Below are 16041 nucleotides of genomic sequence, written 5' to 3'. Positions count from 1 at the left end.
CGTCATCTCAACCAGGTGCACCATATTATTTTAAATTTAATAATTCTGTTGAACATATTGAATGATAATGAGCAAGCTTAGAGGAAGTGCCAAGGATTATTTTGACCATTATGATCAATGTCTGATTCAGGGGGAAAAAATCCTCTCACTAGATAACGTGGGTAGTTTGGAGGTTGGCGTATTTAATGCATGGCATGGGGTTGTTTTCTGCTCTTGTTGATATCATTCACAGAGGGGAGGAAAGAGCTAGATATTCTGCTTTAGTGGGAAAAAATAGCCTTTTAACAAAAAAGAGGGTTTATCCTTAGCTCTTAATTACCTGTCCTAATGGGGACAAAGAGACACAGATATAACAAAATGACAGAAAGTAACTATCATGCCTATTTTGCTTAAGGAAAAAAATCACATACCTTTACTTCAGCCTTGCCCAGCTCTGTTTTGCTGTCAAAAGCAGCTTAGGGAGGATGAGGCTTTAGCAAGAATGGCTCAAGAGAAGGTTCTAGAGGCCCAGAATCGCCCATTACAAAACTCACTCCTGGTTGCCTGTGTCATTTGGTTTGCTCAGCTGTTTCATGTCTCTGCCCATGACAGTTCCTTCCCCACCTGCCATGCTGGTGTCCAAGATGGCCGCTGCAAACAGGATTTCTCAGCTCCAGGGCTGCGCTGCCTCAAAAGCAGTTCAGTCCCAGAGACCAGCATCCCAGGGAGCACTGAGAGTCAGAGCAACCATTCTGCTCTATGTAAGAAACTGATCTACCTGGCGGCCATCTTTGCCATGTCCCTGCTGTTTCTGTAGCCCAGAGAAAAACAGTATACTCAGGGATTATGAATAAGGACTCCAGGTCAGACTTTCTTCATTCAAATCCCAGTGCTACTCTTCATTAGCTCTGTGAGCTCAGTGTAACCCTTCTCTGTCTCAGATTTAACATCTCTAAAATGGGAAAGCAATAGCTGTGAGCATTAAAAAAGAATATATATTACACGTGAGCTATAAATATAACTGATATGTGATTAAATGTTCCCTGGCCACAGAGAGTTGCTATGGCAATTGAACAGACTAATGTAAAACTAATGTAAAATATGCCTTCTGATTAAGAGTACAAGTTTTGGGATCAGGTAAGGCAACGACACACAAATCTCTGTCTTTAGCCAGGACCTCTGCTCTGAGCTGCAGGCTGGCCCATTCAACTGTCGAGTTGACATCTCCTCTTGGATATCTGGAGCGCTGCTAGCAGAGCAGAGCTCAGCATCTTCTTCCTTAGACCAGCTTCTCCTGCTCTCCACCTCAGTGAACACCACCGCCTGAAGAGTTTATTCTGCCCATGATCTCTCTAAACCCCGACTTCTAATCCAGTAACAGAGAAGACCTTTCCTGGATCCCAGCACACACTCCTCCCTTCTCCTTTCTCTACTGTCTCCCTCTCCTCTTGGTGAGCTACGTGGTTCAGGAAAGCTTGACCCCAGAGTTCCACTCCATCCTCCAGCCCAATAACTGGTTCGGGAATGGGCATGAGACTTAAGTTGGTCCAATCAGAGTGAGACTTGAGGCATTTGCTGGGAATGCTGAAACAAAGACATACTACCCTCTTTTTCAAACAAGATATAAAGGAAGAAGAAGCACATAGCCATGAAGCCCCTGGCCGCCACCTGGGGGGCCTGAGGGTTGTAACCTTATGATACAGCACATAGGGCAGAAGGTAAACAGAGTCAAACAGGAACCAGTTTCCTAGAGATTTCATTGAGTTTTGCCTGAACCAAGCCCTGCTTCCACATATTGCAATTATATAAACCAATAACTTCTATTTGCATTTAAAGTCAGGTGTTTTTTCTAGAAAACAAAACAGTGATAAGCTTGCAATTCAATTAACGGCAATGATAATTATGAAATTAGCAGTAGTTATCTTCAAGTTATTGTACTAGCTGTGCTGTCATTTCTTGTGGTTGATCAAAGTCACCTAAAATCAGACATTTCCCACTTAAGATGCATCATATAAATCAGACCTGGTTTATCACCAGCATTTATAGACCTAGGGAAAGAACTAGGTCTAAGGACGCATGCATGGTCTTAATAAAGCAAATGTACAGCCTTCTCTGATAATTACAAAATCAGAACAGTGAGAATCTTCACAGTTAAGTTGGGTTTTATTACCTGCAATTAAAAGCATTCCAAGTAATTCAGTCAAAAAGTTTACCTCTTAAATATTTCTGGAATCCGTTCACTTCTCTCTATCCCTCCACCACCACCCTGGTTCAAACTGTCATTATTTCCTATCTGGACTATTGCACTAGCTTTCAAATATTGCAGTAGCCTGCTTCCTTAGTTGTCACCCTTCTCACTCCATTCTCCACAAGTAGTCAGCAGGATCTTAAAAAAAAAAAGAATTTCAAATGTGATTAAATCATTTTCCAGGTTCAAGTCCTTTAATGACTTCTTACAGAAATGGGAATAAAGTCCATATCCCACATAACGCCAACTAGGCCCCACGTGATTTGGTTCCTCACCTTCTTTAACATCTTAATCTTATGTCAGTCCCACTTGGTCTTTAAAAATCCTGGCATTATTATCTTTTTTGCAGTTCCTTAAAGACACACCGTACTCTTTTCTGCCTCAGATCTTTTGCACTTACTGCCTAGGACAGCCTCTTCCCCAGCCAATGACCACTCACTCCCAAGGACTCTTTTGCTTACCCCACCCTTTGGATCTCAATGCTGTTCCACACAGAGGCCTCTAGTTTGTAGGCCCTCCTGTCACATGTCCCCACTGTCCTCTGGTGTCTGACCTTCACAGCATCTTATTTATTATCTCTGATTACTTAACTGTTTGCTTCCCCCACATCTGTCTCCTTTAATGATATGTCATCACCAGCTACTCAAAAAATGGATTAATAGACTAATTGAGATAAGTACAAATCTGGTCTATGTCACTCTTTAGCTTTATAACCCTGGGCAAACTACTTAACGTCCTTGAGCTCCTGTTTCTCTGGCTCCAAAAACTAGGAATGATAATACCCACTTCACTCACAAGGCTGTTTAAGGGTTAAATTAAATTTGGGCACATAGCCCTGGCTGTGTTGCTCAGTGGGTTGGAGCATCACCAAAGGTTGCAGTTTGATTCCTGGTCAGGGCACATAACTAAGTGGTGGGTTCTGTCCCCTGTCAGGACGCATATGGAGGCAACCGATTGCTATTTCTCTCTCACTTTGATGTTTCTCTCTCTCCTCTTCCTTTTTCTCTCTAAAATCAATAAAAAATATATATATATATCCTCAGGCGAAGATTTTTTTTAAATTGGGGACACATAGCGGGTATTTAATCAACTTCTGGTAAGTAGGATCTTCCAAAGTCAAGGATCTCTCTAGCTCTCAGAAGTTGAAAAAGAACCCTAGAATCAGGTGCTTTATAAAAGAATCTAAACTTTCAATAAAACTAGAGTGATATGATGAGTATCCACCGTGAGAGGTTCTTCAAAAAGGTCTCAAAGACAACTGTTCCATTCAAAGGAGCTAGAAAAAAATTGTAAGCAAAAGACCAGATGAATAGGAGAAACTAAATAAATGGCAAGAATAATTGTCCTCTGAGATATCAAAATATGACTTCAAAATATTAAGGCTGAATTTCAGCCCCAGAGACCCTTACAATTTTTAAGTCACCAAAAAATACACTATATATCCTACCAGGTATTCAATTGTAGAGTGACCTCTTACCAGTTACTGAGATCACTGTTTTAGAAACCTACCTACATTGTCTTGTTTCCTTGAATCCTCAAACTCTATAAAGGTATCATTATTTACATTTTATACGTGAGAAAACTACAGTAAGGCCCCAGTACTCTCTGACTTCAACACTAAATCTCTAAAGATAACTTCTCATTTGTAATTAGATTTTCTACTTCCTTGCTCATTTATCATCCTCACCAGAATGTAAATTCCTTGAGAGCAGCCACCTTGTTTGTTTTGTACCCTTTTTTAAGAGCCCAGATTAATGCCTGCTGAATATTCATTGTTTGTTGCTCAACATTTATTTGTTGGATAAGTGAGTGAATGGACTTTTTGAGCTGATAGAGCAAAGAGATGAGAATTTGGTATCTTCTATCCTATCTAAGAAAGAGGGGAATATGCTAATTGACCATCACTGGTCACAAAGATGGGTGCACCCACAGCTGAGGCCAAGTTTCCTTAAGGAGCAATCAGCAGGGACCTGAGGCTACATCCTCCCCCACCCCCATGGGGCTTGACAGGGGACCTCAGGCCTCACCACCTGCCCTGGCGCTAGGCTGGGGGATCTGAGGCCAGGCCCCTCACTCAGCAGGGCTTGACGGAGGACCTCAAGGTGTGCTTTTCGTCCTGGTGCTGGGCTAGGGGACCTCAGGCTGCTCCCCCCACCCCAGCGCCAGGCCAGGAGACCTCAGGCTGTGCCCCCTACCAAGTGGGGCTTGCCAGGGGACATCAGGCCACTTCCCCCACCCTGGCACCAGGCTGAGGGACCTCAGGCCACATACCCCACCCCAGCACCAGGCCAGAAGACCTGAGGCTGCAACCCCTGCCTGGTGGGGCTTGACAGGGGACCTCAGGCCATGCTCCCCACCCAGCAGGGATAGATGGGGTCCTCAAGGTGCACCCCTAGTGCTGGGTCGGGGGAACTCAGGCCGCATCCACCTGCCAGTGGACTTGACGGAAGGCCTGAGGCTGTGCCCCCCCTGCCTGGCAGGACTTGACGGGGGACCTCAGGGCATGCCCCCCATCCCATCTGGGGGGCCTCAGGCCACACACCCTGTCTAGCACCTGGCCAGGGGACCTGAGGCTATGCCCCCTGCCCAGTGGGGTTTGACAAGGTGGGACTGGCTGTGTCTGGATCTAGCCCAATGGGGGTGGGGGTGGGGGACAGCCAGGTCTGGGTCTCACACGATATTGAGGCACATGTGGGTGTGCGGGGACTTGACTCTGGGTTCCCCTTTTAATGTGCACGAATTTTGTGCACCTGGCCACTAGTGTGTGTGTGTGTGTGTGTGTGTGTGTGTGTGTGTATATATATATATATATATATATATATATATATATATATATATATATATATAAAAGACTAATATGCAATATGCAAAGTGTCCCTAGGAGTTCAATTACTCATTATGATGTATGCTGAACACCAGGGGGCAGCGTGAAACATGGAGGATGACCAACGGTGGGGGAGAGGGTCACTGAAGGAGCGAGAAAAAGAGGAGGTGGGGAAGTTGGGGGGAGGGGGGCTAACTGGCCCTAACTTCCAGCCAGGCCTAGGGACCCTACCCATGCATGCACCAGGCCTCTAGTTTGAAATACAACAGTATACAGGTTAAACTAAATATTCAGAAGGTCTTAGCTTTCTCTGTAGCCCACTTGGTATTTCAGTATCTGGGACCTGATAAGGCAATGGTCTGCAAAGTCATTAATCAACAGAGCCAAATATCAACAGTACAACACTTGAAATTTCTTTTGAGAGCCAAATGTTTTAAACTTCTTCTAACGCCACTTCTTCAAAATAGACTCACCCAGGCCTTGGTATTTTTTTTTTAAATATATTTTATTGATTTTGTACAGAGAGGAAGGGAGAGAGATAGAGAGCTAGAAACATCGATGAGAAAGAGTCATCGATCAGCTGCCTCTTACACACCCCCTACTGGTGATATGCCCGCAACCAAGGTACATGCCCTTGACCTGAATGGAACCTGGATCCCTTCAGTCCCCAATACGAAGCTTTATCCATTGAGCCAAACCGGTCTCTGCTAGGCCGTGGTATTTTGTAAAAGAGCCACACTCAAGGGGCCAAAGAGCCGCATGTGGCTCTCGAGCCGCAGTTTGCTGACCACTGTAATAGGGAATATGCTGACAATCCATTGAAGAGTCGGTGTTCAATGTGTAAAGACCCGCTTTCCCACAGTCCCAAATGGCTGTTTTGTTTCTGAAGAGCATGCTCTGTGGAGCTGCAGGGCCCTCATTTGTATTAGAAGTGAAAACTAGTTCTTAACTCAACTTGGAAGGGACAAATATATTCTTTTGACTTAATGATATAACATTTTATCAGCTACATAAAAAATGAAATATGTGTGTTCATTTGCTATTTGAGGAGCTTTCCCAACATGTACGCAGGAGCTATGTCAGCTGCTAACTGGTGATCCTTCTTTGACACCTGTTCCCAAGAGCATTGCATAGATAAACATACTCTATTTGAACAAGACCAATGACAGCAAAATTGCTTGCTTGTCTCTAAAAAGACTCTAATAATGTGCGCCACGGGAGAGGCCCATGGTCTGACAGAATTTCCCCCCCAGTGTAAACCATAAAACCCATTTCAATAGCCAGAATAAAGCAGTTGAAAGTGCATCCCTAGTTAATTATATCCAAAGAGAAATAATAAAATCAACTATTAAATTTTAGAACTTCCTCTTTAAAGTATTAAATATTTGGCAACTGCAACGCAGTTAAATTTCTCTTACAACAATGCTCTCCCTTGCTTAGCTAGCCTGTAAGAACACTTATGCAAAGTCTCTGTGTGCTAGAAAGAGAATGCATTTTTCCTTGAAGAAATATTTCAAATAAGCCCATTATTTTTGCCGATGTCTATGATTTCTTTATTAACCAGGAGCTCAATAGAAATAGTCACTTAATAAGAGGATATAACTGAGTCACAAATCCTCTATACTAATTGACAGAACATGGCCAAAAAAATTTGTAAAACCAAAACCAAACTGTTGTTTGAGTCCTAATCCAGTGTTTGGAGACTTGACTGAGTTGCCTTAGCAGTTTTTGAGATGCAGGTATTTTTTTTTTTTAATATAATGTCAGTCCCCACCAATGGAAAGGGGCATGCTGTTCATTGAAGAGTATGTCTATACTAGACCTGGGTGAAAGAATCGGGTTCTGTAGAATCACCCAGGGAAACAGTGACTTTGGCTCCTGGCACACAGTAGATTAGTAGCTAGGAATCTGCTCCCTTCCATAACCTCACTCTCAGATATAAGGAGACGTAAGCTGCCCAGTGGAAGAGAATTGAGAACATGATCATGTGAGGCTGAGGGCAATGGTTGCCAACATTCTTCTACCTCCCAGGTTATTTGCTCTGCTTCAGATTCCCATTTGAAAAGCTGACTCTGTCTCTATGGATAACGTGGGGAGAGCGAGAGTACTTTTTCCTAAACAGGCAGGAGAATATGTGGGTCACATCAAAGCCATACTACTGGCTCCTCAGGAAACCTAGAGGAGGATGGAAAGCTTACTATTGTCTTTAAGAATAGAGGTTCTATTTTGGGGACACCTTGCTCGGCAGCTTCAGAAAATAGTTGTGTCTGTCAACTCACTGAATTATGGACCAGGTAACAGACTGAATTTACATCAGAAGTAAGGCTGCCTGGAACTATCACAGGGAAACAGCAGACAGAAGCCTCCAAGACAAAAGGAAGTAGAAATGATGTGTGTAGGATCCTCATAGCTACTGCGCATCTTTCCAGGGGCCTCAGTTGCCTGCCTAAGGCTGCCTCCTGCCCAACAGCCTATGCAGGGGGGAAGGTGCAGGTGCCTGCTGCACCCTCCCAGGCACTAGACATGGGGTTTAAGGGTATTTCTAGAAGCAGAGAGTGGAACTGGATGGCCCCTGGTAGGGTTTCATTCTGAGACCAGAGTGAGGCTATGGAAGGGAGCTATTTTACAAAGAAAGCAACTGAGTTAATGCTGTGCCAGGACAATTCTTGGGGAAAGGGAGAAGGAAGTGAATTTGTCCTTAAGCAGTCTCAGCCTAAATTCTCAATTAAACATTTATTAAGAGCATAATAGATGCCTGGTGTGAAGATAGAATAACAAATAAAACATAAGCGGTCCTGCCTCCCGGGGACCAAAATAAGTGCCGGCATGTCCAAAAATAAGTGCCCTTTGGTTGTGAATGATGCTATCACGGAGCTAAATGCAGAGACAGGCGATTCGAAGAGACTGGTACCTCGTTTAGGAGCTCCTGAAGGCTTCATTGAGGGGGTCACTTAAACTGACCCTGAAAGGACATGTGTAAGTTTCCTAGGTGGACACAGGATGGGGTAGAGAGTGTCCCAGGAAGAAACAGGCAAGGCACGTTGTAAAACATCTCAGGTGATCATGCACCTAGAAGTTCAATGTGGTTGCATTGAGCAGGGTGTGTCATCATGTACCTACATACATGTGGGGTCTTCTGTGAGATGCCAGATTGGAAAGGGGACAGGCTGCAGGAGTTGGGTCATGAAGGGCCTTGCATTCTAAGCCACGTGGTTTGAATTGGATCCTGTGAGTAACAAGATGCCAAGAAGGACTTCAAATAGGTCACAAGGGACTTTGGAAGGGTCTCTAGGGAGGCAGCATGCTGACAAATGGGTGCAAGGGGCCAAACCTGGAGGCAGAGACCAGTGGGAAGCTATTTATTCACACACCCGTATATTTGTGGAGCACCAGTGATGTACCGGGCACCGTGAGAGAGTAGTTGAGTGACTTTGCTGGCGGTGGGGTTAAGGTGAGAGAGACTTAAGAGCACACACAGCACTTCCTTCAGGAGCAGTCGGATGCGAGGCGTGTGGTAAGCCTGGGTGCTTTCTGTTCTCTTCCTGTACTCTGTTGGTATCCAGAGGCATGTTTTCCCCTCTGTCCTCAGGCTCACCGGGTAACAACACTTGCTCTCAGGGAAAGTCTAGTAAACCTTAAGGTTTCGTGGGTTACTCCTCCCCGAAGCATCTTTCTTGAAGAAGTAACCAGAAGCCTGGAGTCACAGGAAGGGAATCCAGATGGCAAATTTCCATGAACTGCGTGAGGAAGTCCTTCTTAATATCTCCTCCATGTGGGAGGGCACCTGCTCCACCTGTCAGGATACCCCTGGATTCCAGGCAAAGCAGGTACCCCAAACTCCATGGCTCAATCTCTCACATCTAGACTTCTTTCTTGCCCAGAGTATATTTTCTTGTCTGTGTACACATGCAGGTACACACAGGCACATGCACTTACAAGATTCTTATCCTAAGAAATAAAATGTCTCTGCCCAGAAGGACAATGCTTTGTGCAGATGGTCCAGCCATTTTTTACTTGCTTCACAGAAGTAGAGGCTGCTAGGTGTTTCCTGAGATGTCAGGCTGCTCTTCTTAAAGTGAAAATGATCTCAGGATTTGAAGACTTGCAGGCACTGATTACTTACTTTCCCTCTTCTCTGCCTCCAAACCACTTGCTATCATTTCCCTCCCCCTACCCCCACCACACCTCTCAGACCCACCCAGTCTAAGCTCTTTCTTTACCTGTGCCATAGATACTGCCATCGATTCCTTCAGTAATTGTTTTAACTTTTTTCCGTTATTTTCTCTTTATTTTTGCTCTTTTTCTTTTCCCTTTTGTTTATTTCCTCTCTCACTTCCTCTCCATTAATCTTTCCCTTCTATCTACAAACCTGTTTTGGTCAACTTCACCCTCCTTTCAAACCTAGTGTCCCCTCAGATTCCTATCGAGTCATTCTCCTTCCATTCAACAGCGTTCTGCTCCTTAGCTCCCATATTCTTTGTATTCCGTGCAATCTTTTTCTCATCCAACCTACCTCACCCCACCCCAGCCCAGCCCTCCTGAAACTGCCGCTTTAAAGGCTGCTGCTGACTTTCCTTTTGCCAGATTCAGCTGAGGGTCTCGGGGTCTCTTCTAGGTGAAAATGGAATGCATTTTAAGACATTTGAAGTCTGCCATCTTACCAGAGGAGTAATTATTTGCAAAGCTGTAAAGCCTGTTCTGTCATCTATAAAATGGGCATAAAAATGATCCTGACTCCATGCCATTAGATTGAAGTGAGATGTATGTAAATTGGCCTTATAAATTATAAATTGCACTTCAACTGTTAGTCACTATTCTTGCCACGGCCGCCCTTTCTGGCAATAGGCTCTGCTGGCCATTCAGCTGCAATCTCACCAGCTTCCAGGCATGAGCCTGTGCTTCCTTCCCCTCCCTCCCTCCTTCCTGGCTCCTTTGCCTCTTTTCCAACAGGCCACTGAAACTAGGACTCCCACCGAGTTTTGTCCCCCCTCTTGTTCTGCATCCTCATCCTGTCCTACAACTTCCTCTATCCCTTACATACATACTCTCAACTCCAGCCCAACACCTCTCTAGAAGTACTGACTCAAACTTTGATCTGAACCAACCCAAATGATAGAAATCTCATTTCTGAAGACTGAGAAGGTTTCTGTGCTTCTCTATGTCTCTCGAAGATGCCATCACTTCCCCTGCTTCTGTATCTTCCAAGATTAGAGACCAAACATTATGTCCTCTGGATTTTTTCTAAATTTCAGCAGTGAAATGGCTAGCCTACACCAGTGTATCAGTTATCTGTTGTTGTATATTGAATGGCCCCAAAACTTCAAAAACTATTTAGTTCAATTCTGTGTATCATTCTGCTGGTCTTGCCTAGACTTACATGTGCTTCTGTGACCAACTGTTGGTCAGCTGAGCCGCTTGATTCTCAAGGCTAGTTGATTGTTGGCTGGGGAGAGGTGTGTACTGGACCATGTCTGTCACAATCTAGTAGGCTTGAGTGTCTAGCATTCCAAGAGCAGCTGAGAAAAAGCTCTGATATACAAACATGTTTTAAGTCTGTCTCTTACATGTCTCACTGGCCAAGACAAAAAACATAGCCAAGTTGCTACCAAAGGGTGTAGATATTAGGAAAGAAATTGTGGGCATTTCGCATCAACCAGAACGAGTCAACCTGGACATCTAATTCGTACAAGTTTTAATTTTTCTGGCATGGACTCTCCATGGAAACCTCTGACACAGAACATTCACCAAAAAGTCCCATTAAAGGTCTCTGATGAATGCTAATTCAGCCCATGTTTGCTCAGTCCTTTCTGAAGTGTTTGCTGGGAAGTAACATTGCTTGCTAGACTTCCTAATTGTCAAGAAATTCAGCCAAAACCGGTTTGGCTCAGTGGATAGAGCATCAGCCTGCGGGCTGAAAGGTCCCGGGTTCGAGTCCGATCACCCGGTGGGGGGTCTGCAAGAGGCAGCTGACCGATGACCCTCTCTCATTGATGTTTTTAACTCTCTATCTCTCTCTCTTCCTCTCTGTAAAAAATCAATAAAATAAAAAAAAAAAAAAATATATATATATATATATATATATATATATATATATATATATATTTTTTTTTTTTTTTTTTTAAAGAGGATGCTCTTGCCGAAACTGGTTTGCCTCAATGGATAGAGCATCAGCTTGGGGACTGAAGGGTCCCGGGTTCAATTCTGGTCAAGGGCATGTACCTTGGTTGCGGGCATATCCCCAGTGGGGGGTGTGCAGGAGGCAGCTGATCGATAACTCTCTCTCATCAATGTTTCTAACTCTCTATCTCTTTCCCTTCCTCTCTGTACAAAATCAATAAAATATATTAAAAAAAAAAAAGAGGATGCTCTTAAAATTAAAAAAAAATAAAAGAAATACTAATAGTCACTTTCCAGGATGCTCTCATTGCATGTTATAAAAGCCTACACCCCACAAGTCACAAAGCCTCAGGGACACATAGAGGCTTTTCATCAGAAGTAATCTTGTCTCCAAACATGAAGGCCGAGCACCCAGGCTGAACCTGGCCTAAATGGGCAAAGAGCCCCAGGGTTACTACAAAACCACGTCAACACGACTGTCCAAGGACCAGACCACGCCACACCTCACAGCTGTTACATATATGTCTTGTTTGTTTTGTATCCCCTGGGTGGTCACACTGTGTGAAGGCGGGGGCTTGGAGGAAGAGGATGGTGAGCAAGGTTTGGAGAATAAGATGGTTCCTGACCTCAGATGTCTCATCAGTGTAATGCCATCGAGAGCTGCTGTGGGCCTTCAGAGATGAGAATGCTCTTGGTAGGCCAGAGTTGCCAAGGCAGGCTTCAAGGGAGATGCAGGATTTGAAATAAGTCTTGAAAGAAGAGGTGTGATGTTTTCAGGTGGGGAAAGGGCATAATAATAATAATAATAATAATAATAATAATAATAAATAAAAATTAAAAAATTAAAAAAATTAAAAACCCTGACTGGTTTGGCTCAGTTGATTGAGCATTGGCCTGCGGACGGAAGGGTCTCAGGCTCGATTCTGGTCAGGGGCATATACCTTGGTTGCAGGCACATCCCCAGTGTGGGGTGGGCAGGAGGCAGTTGATCAATGTTTCTCTCTATTCCTCTCTGTAAAAAAAAATCAATAAAATGTATATTTTAAAAAAAATATTCAAAAGAAGAGTGTGGTGAAAACAGTAAGGCTGGCTTGCCTGGAATAAAAGGCTCCATTGGCACGGGAGAGCAGGAGATAGACTGGAAACATAATGTGGACCAGATACAGTGGCTTTGACTGCCTGCATGACAGAGCCTTAGCGTAACAAGGAATCTTCTTATGATCTTGACAAAAGGCAGATTGGGGAAGTGTTCTGTGAGGAAACTTAATTTAATATTACTGGATTACAGGAGAAAGAAAAAGGAGAGCTATTAGGAGACTATTGAAGTAATCTAGGAGTATTCCAGACCAAAAAGAGGAAGGGACATATCCCAGAAAAATTACAGAAGTTTCAAATGTCGCATTAAGCTACATCCAAGAATTCCATTTTGGGGCAATCTGTACATTCCTGTGGACTGTGGGACAGCCTGCCACGAGGGCTAATGGTATCGGTGTAGAAAACGCAAGCAGATGAATTCACATTCTCCACGTAAAGAATTTGGGGTAGTTTTTCCTGATTTGATTATTTGGGAGAATATTCTTAATCTCTCCTCTGCTGCATGTATAAATGTAGCCCAAAGATTATCTTGGGGCTGAGATGAATTGTAACATTTTGATACTTAATCTTATAGTCAATCAAGATACAGTACTAGGTTGCGTTCAATGCCAGCCTTACAGGTAATAATAACGAGCCTGTACAAATTGTTACCTCACTCAGTGTTCACAATAGCCCTGTAAAGGTAGTGTCAGCATTATTTGTATTTTACAATCAAAGGAACTTAAAGAGGTTAAGTGTTTCTAAGATCACTCATTCAACAAGAGAGCAGAAATTTGAATTCAGGCCTTTTGACTTCAAAGCCCACTCTCTTTTCCCCGCCAATGAATTTTCAGGCCAACACGGCAAAGCAGAGGTTTGTTCTCTTTAAAGAATCAGAATTAAAGGATCAAAATTTTAGATGTTTGTTCTCTTTAAAGGATCAGAATTTTAGGATATAGGCTGGTGAGTCTTGACATTGCCTTAATGTAACAAGTTAAGTCTTCATTTAAAAGGGAACAACTTGCAATTTTCTTCAACTGGTGGGCTAGACAGATAATAAAAATGATAGCAAAGGTTATTAAAATTTATATGGAGACCAGAGCAGATTGGAATAACTACAAAGTGAATTCGTTAAGCTGCAATAGAAAGGTGATGAAAGAGCACAATATGAAAGCAAACTCTCCTTTAGCCTCAGATGCCTAAATATGCCATCAAAAGACTGCTCAATTCTCAAATGCCAGTATTTCCTGACTCCTCCAGAACCTAGCCTTCATGCAAAATATCAAAGTCAGCGGGATAGTAGGTGTCCCAAAATGTCTTAATTCAGAGAATTAGTGTTAACTGAGTCTGATTAGCTCCATTTATCTCTAATTAATTACCTTTATCTAATTAGACACTTTGTTTCCAGTAGACATGGAGTCAAGTAGACTAGATTATTAGTGTAGTCATAGTGCCTTTACAAAATCCTGAAATTAATGAAACGTGCAAAAGAATCTGCAGTTCTAATTGCACAGGTGTTGCCTTATGGCAAAGCTTTATCATCCGATTACACCAAGGGGTTATTAGTGACTTTTTATATAGAGGATGAGCCTATGAAATGTACCTTAGCAACAGCTCATTAGTTTAGGGTTGTTACTGTATTATTTATTACATTCAGCCTTCCCCATTATCTAGATTGATTCATGGACCTATATATTTTCCCTCTCCTCTGTGCAGAAAAAAATAAAATAAAATAAACCATCATTATGAAGAGTCCAGATGCAATGTGGAAAAATGCAAAATGTGTTCATCAGCTACAATTTGACTCTTTAAGATGGGAAGCTCTGAAGTTAGATGAGATCAGAATCAAATTTATGAGTTTTCTATGGAAAAGGAACTAATTTAAATTACTGAGGAATATAAAATGGTTCATATAATGTGATTGAAAAAACACATGTGGCTGTCCTACTGTCTTCACACAATTAAACTGGCATAATAAGGTCTGTGGAAAAAGCAAAATGTTTTTGCACTAAAATATGTTTGTTTGTATGTATTTTCACTTAACATCTTTCTAAAATGGGTTGAGTAAACATCTGTATATATGATCACCTATAACATTAATAAAAATCTATCTTTTGTTCTACCTTATTTTCTTAAAGATAGCTTTGTTACAAGATAGGGAAAACTAACAAATTACAGAAACAAGCTTTGCTGAAAAAGCAAGATTTCAATACCTGCTTACAAAAATTAAAAGTGCTTTTTCATGGCAAGGTTAGGTGTCTGCAAAAGACTAACTATCCTAACCTTTGCATTTTCAGTCTTTTTCCCTTCGTAAACATTTGAAGAAGCTCTATTTTTTTACAATCACAGAGTAATTAAACAGCTAGAATTAAACCCAGCCACAATCCTATTCTTACACACAAACATATTTATTGAGAAAGCAATAATTCTTTTAAATAATTTGTCAAGATAAATATGTCAAATGGGTTTTTAAATAATTTCTCTGTCTGTTCCCCAACAACAACAAAAAATTCCTCTACTAATATGAGCTATATGTTGCTGTTCACTCACTGCTGAATCTAAACTAGTAAAATGATAATGGGTAACTGCTATTCAGAGCATGACAACTAATTTGAGTGGTAATAATGAATATTTAATGATCCTCCTTTCAAGCATGAACACATAACTTTTCATGTATTCCTTGCCAAAATTATAACCATTAATCTAAAAATTATAGTTGCAACTGAAATAATAGCCACGAATTATAGATTATAGCCACGTCAGAATATTGCATAAATATTCCATATGAACGCAAACATAGGGGCACGTAGGAAGCTCCAATCTCCTGTTTTCATTCTTTCCAAATCCTTTCTTTGGAATGTATGGAAGTTGCATGATCAGTAGAGAAGATATTTGAATCCAGATATAAAAAGGCTGTTTTTTCTACCTGTAAGTATAATAGACAAGGTCATTTTCACTCTTCACTAGCTCATAATTTCTAAACAAAAATAACATGTATATAACAATATATGCCCTATAGAGATTCTATTTTTAGAACTACTCTATTTAAATCAAGGAAACAGTGATCATAAAATTTATATGAAATGCAGGGTTTTTATACCTTAAATTTTGTTTTCTTAATATGTAGGTAATTTTCCCTTGTCCTTTTATCAGAAACTACAAATGTGAACTTAGGGGCACAAAGAAAGAGATCTGAAAAATGCATAGAGTGCTTTTAAATGGACTCTCTTCACTGCTGGAAAATACTTTGGGTCAAATTTCTAAGTTATATCATTCCTGGTATTTAGTAAGATCTGCATAATTTCATTGCAAAAAAAACAAACAACACACACACATCTGCCTCCTTTCCTATTGGGTTTGCTTTCTTTGTTACAGGGTAATTAAAAACCAGTGCGACTGCAGTCACAAATATGCAATTCTACATCAAATACCAGGGTTCTATCTTATTTTTCATTGTTACATTGTGCGTATAAAATGCAAGGGGGGGGGGGGGACTAGTAATGTGGAAAAGAGTAGCGAGCAAAATCTCAGTTTTCCCAGTTATGACCCTCTTTATCAGAAATTAAGTGTCCAGTTGAATGGTCCATCAATACCGGCCCCAGCTCATCAACCCAGCTCTGCCTTTTTACGACTCCAGCTTACAGGCCAAGGTAGCATGCTTCTGGTAACATTCTCCAACCATGTACAGATTCACTGAAGGCATTTTAAAAATATATTTTTATTGAGTTGAGAGAGGGAAAGCAATAGACAACACATCAATGAGGAGAGAGAATCACTGATTGGTCAGGACACATGCCCG

General features: G+C 41.9%; 1 non-coding gene across 1 annotated transcript; it reads right to left on the bottom strand.

Annotated features, from left to right (window-relative positions):
- Window positions 1-2004: 2004 nt before the first annotated feature.
- On the bottom strand, window positions 2005-2130 carry LOC118725088. The gene has a single exon (XR_004989835.1). It is a non-coding gene; the product is annotated as a small nucleolar RNA SNORA72 (small nucleolar RNA).
- Window positions 2131-16041: the final 13911 nt, after the last annotated feature.

The sequence above is a fragment of the Pipistrellus kuhlii genome, unplaced genomic scaffold (genome assembly GCF_014108245.1).
Source record: "Pipistrellus kuhlii isolate mPipKuh1 unplaced genomic scaffold, mPipKuh1.p scaffold_m20_p_2, whole genome shotgun sequence".
Taxonomy (NCBI): Eukaryota; Metazoa; Chordata; class Mammalia; order Chiroptera; family Vespertilionidae; genus Pipistrellus; species Pipistrellus kuhlii.
Note: the sequence above shows the minus strand (reverse complement) of the source record. Positions and strands in the feature narration are given on the sequence as shown.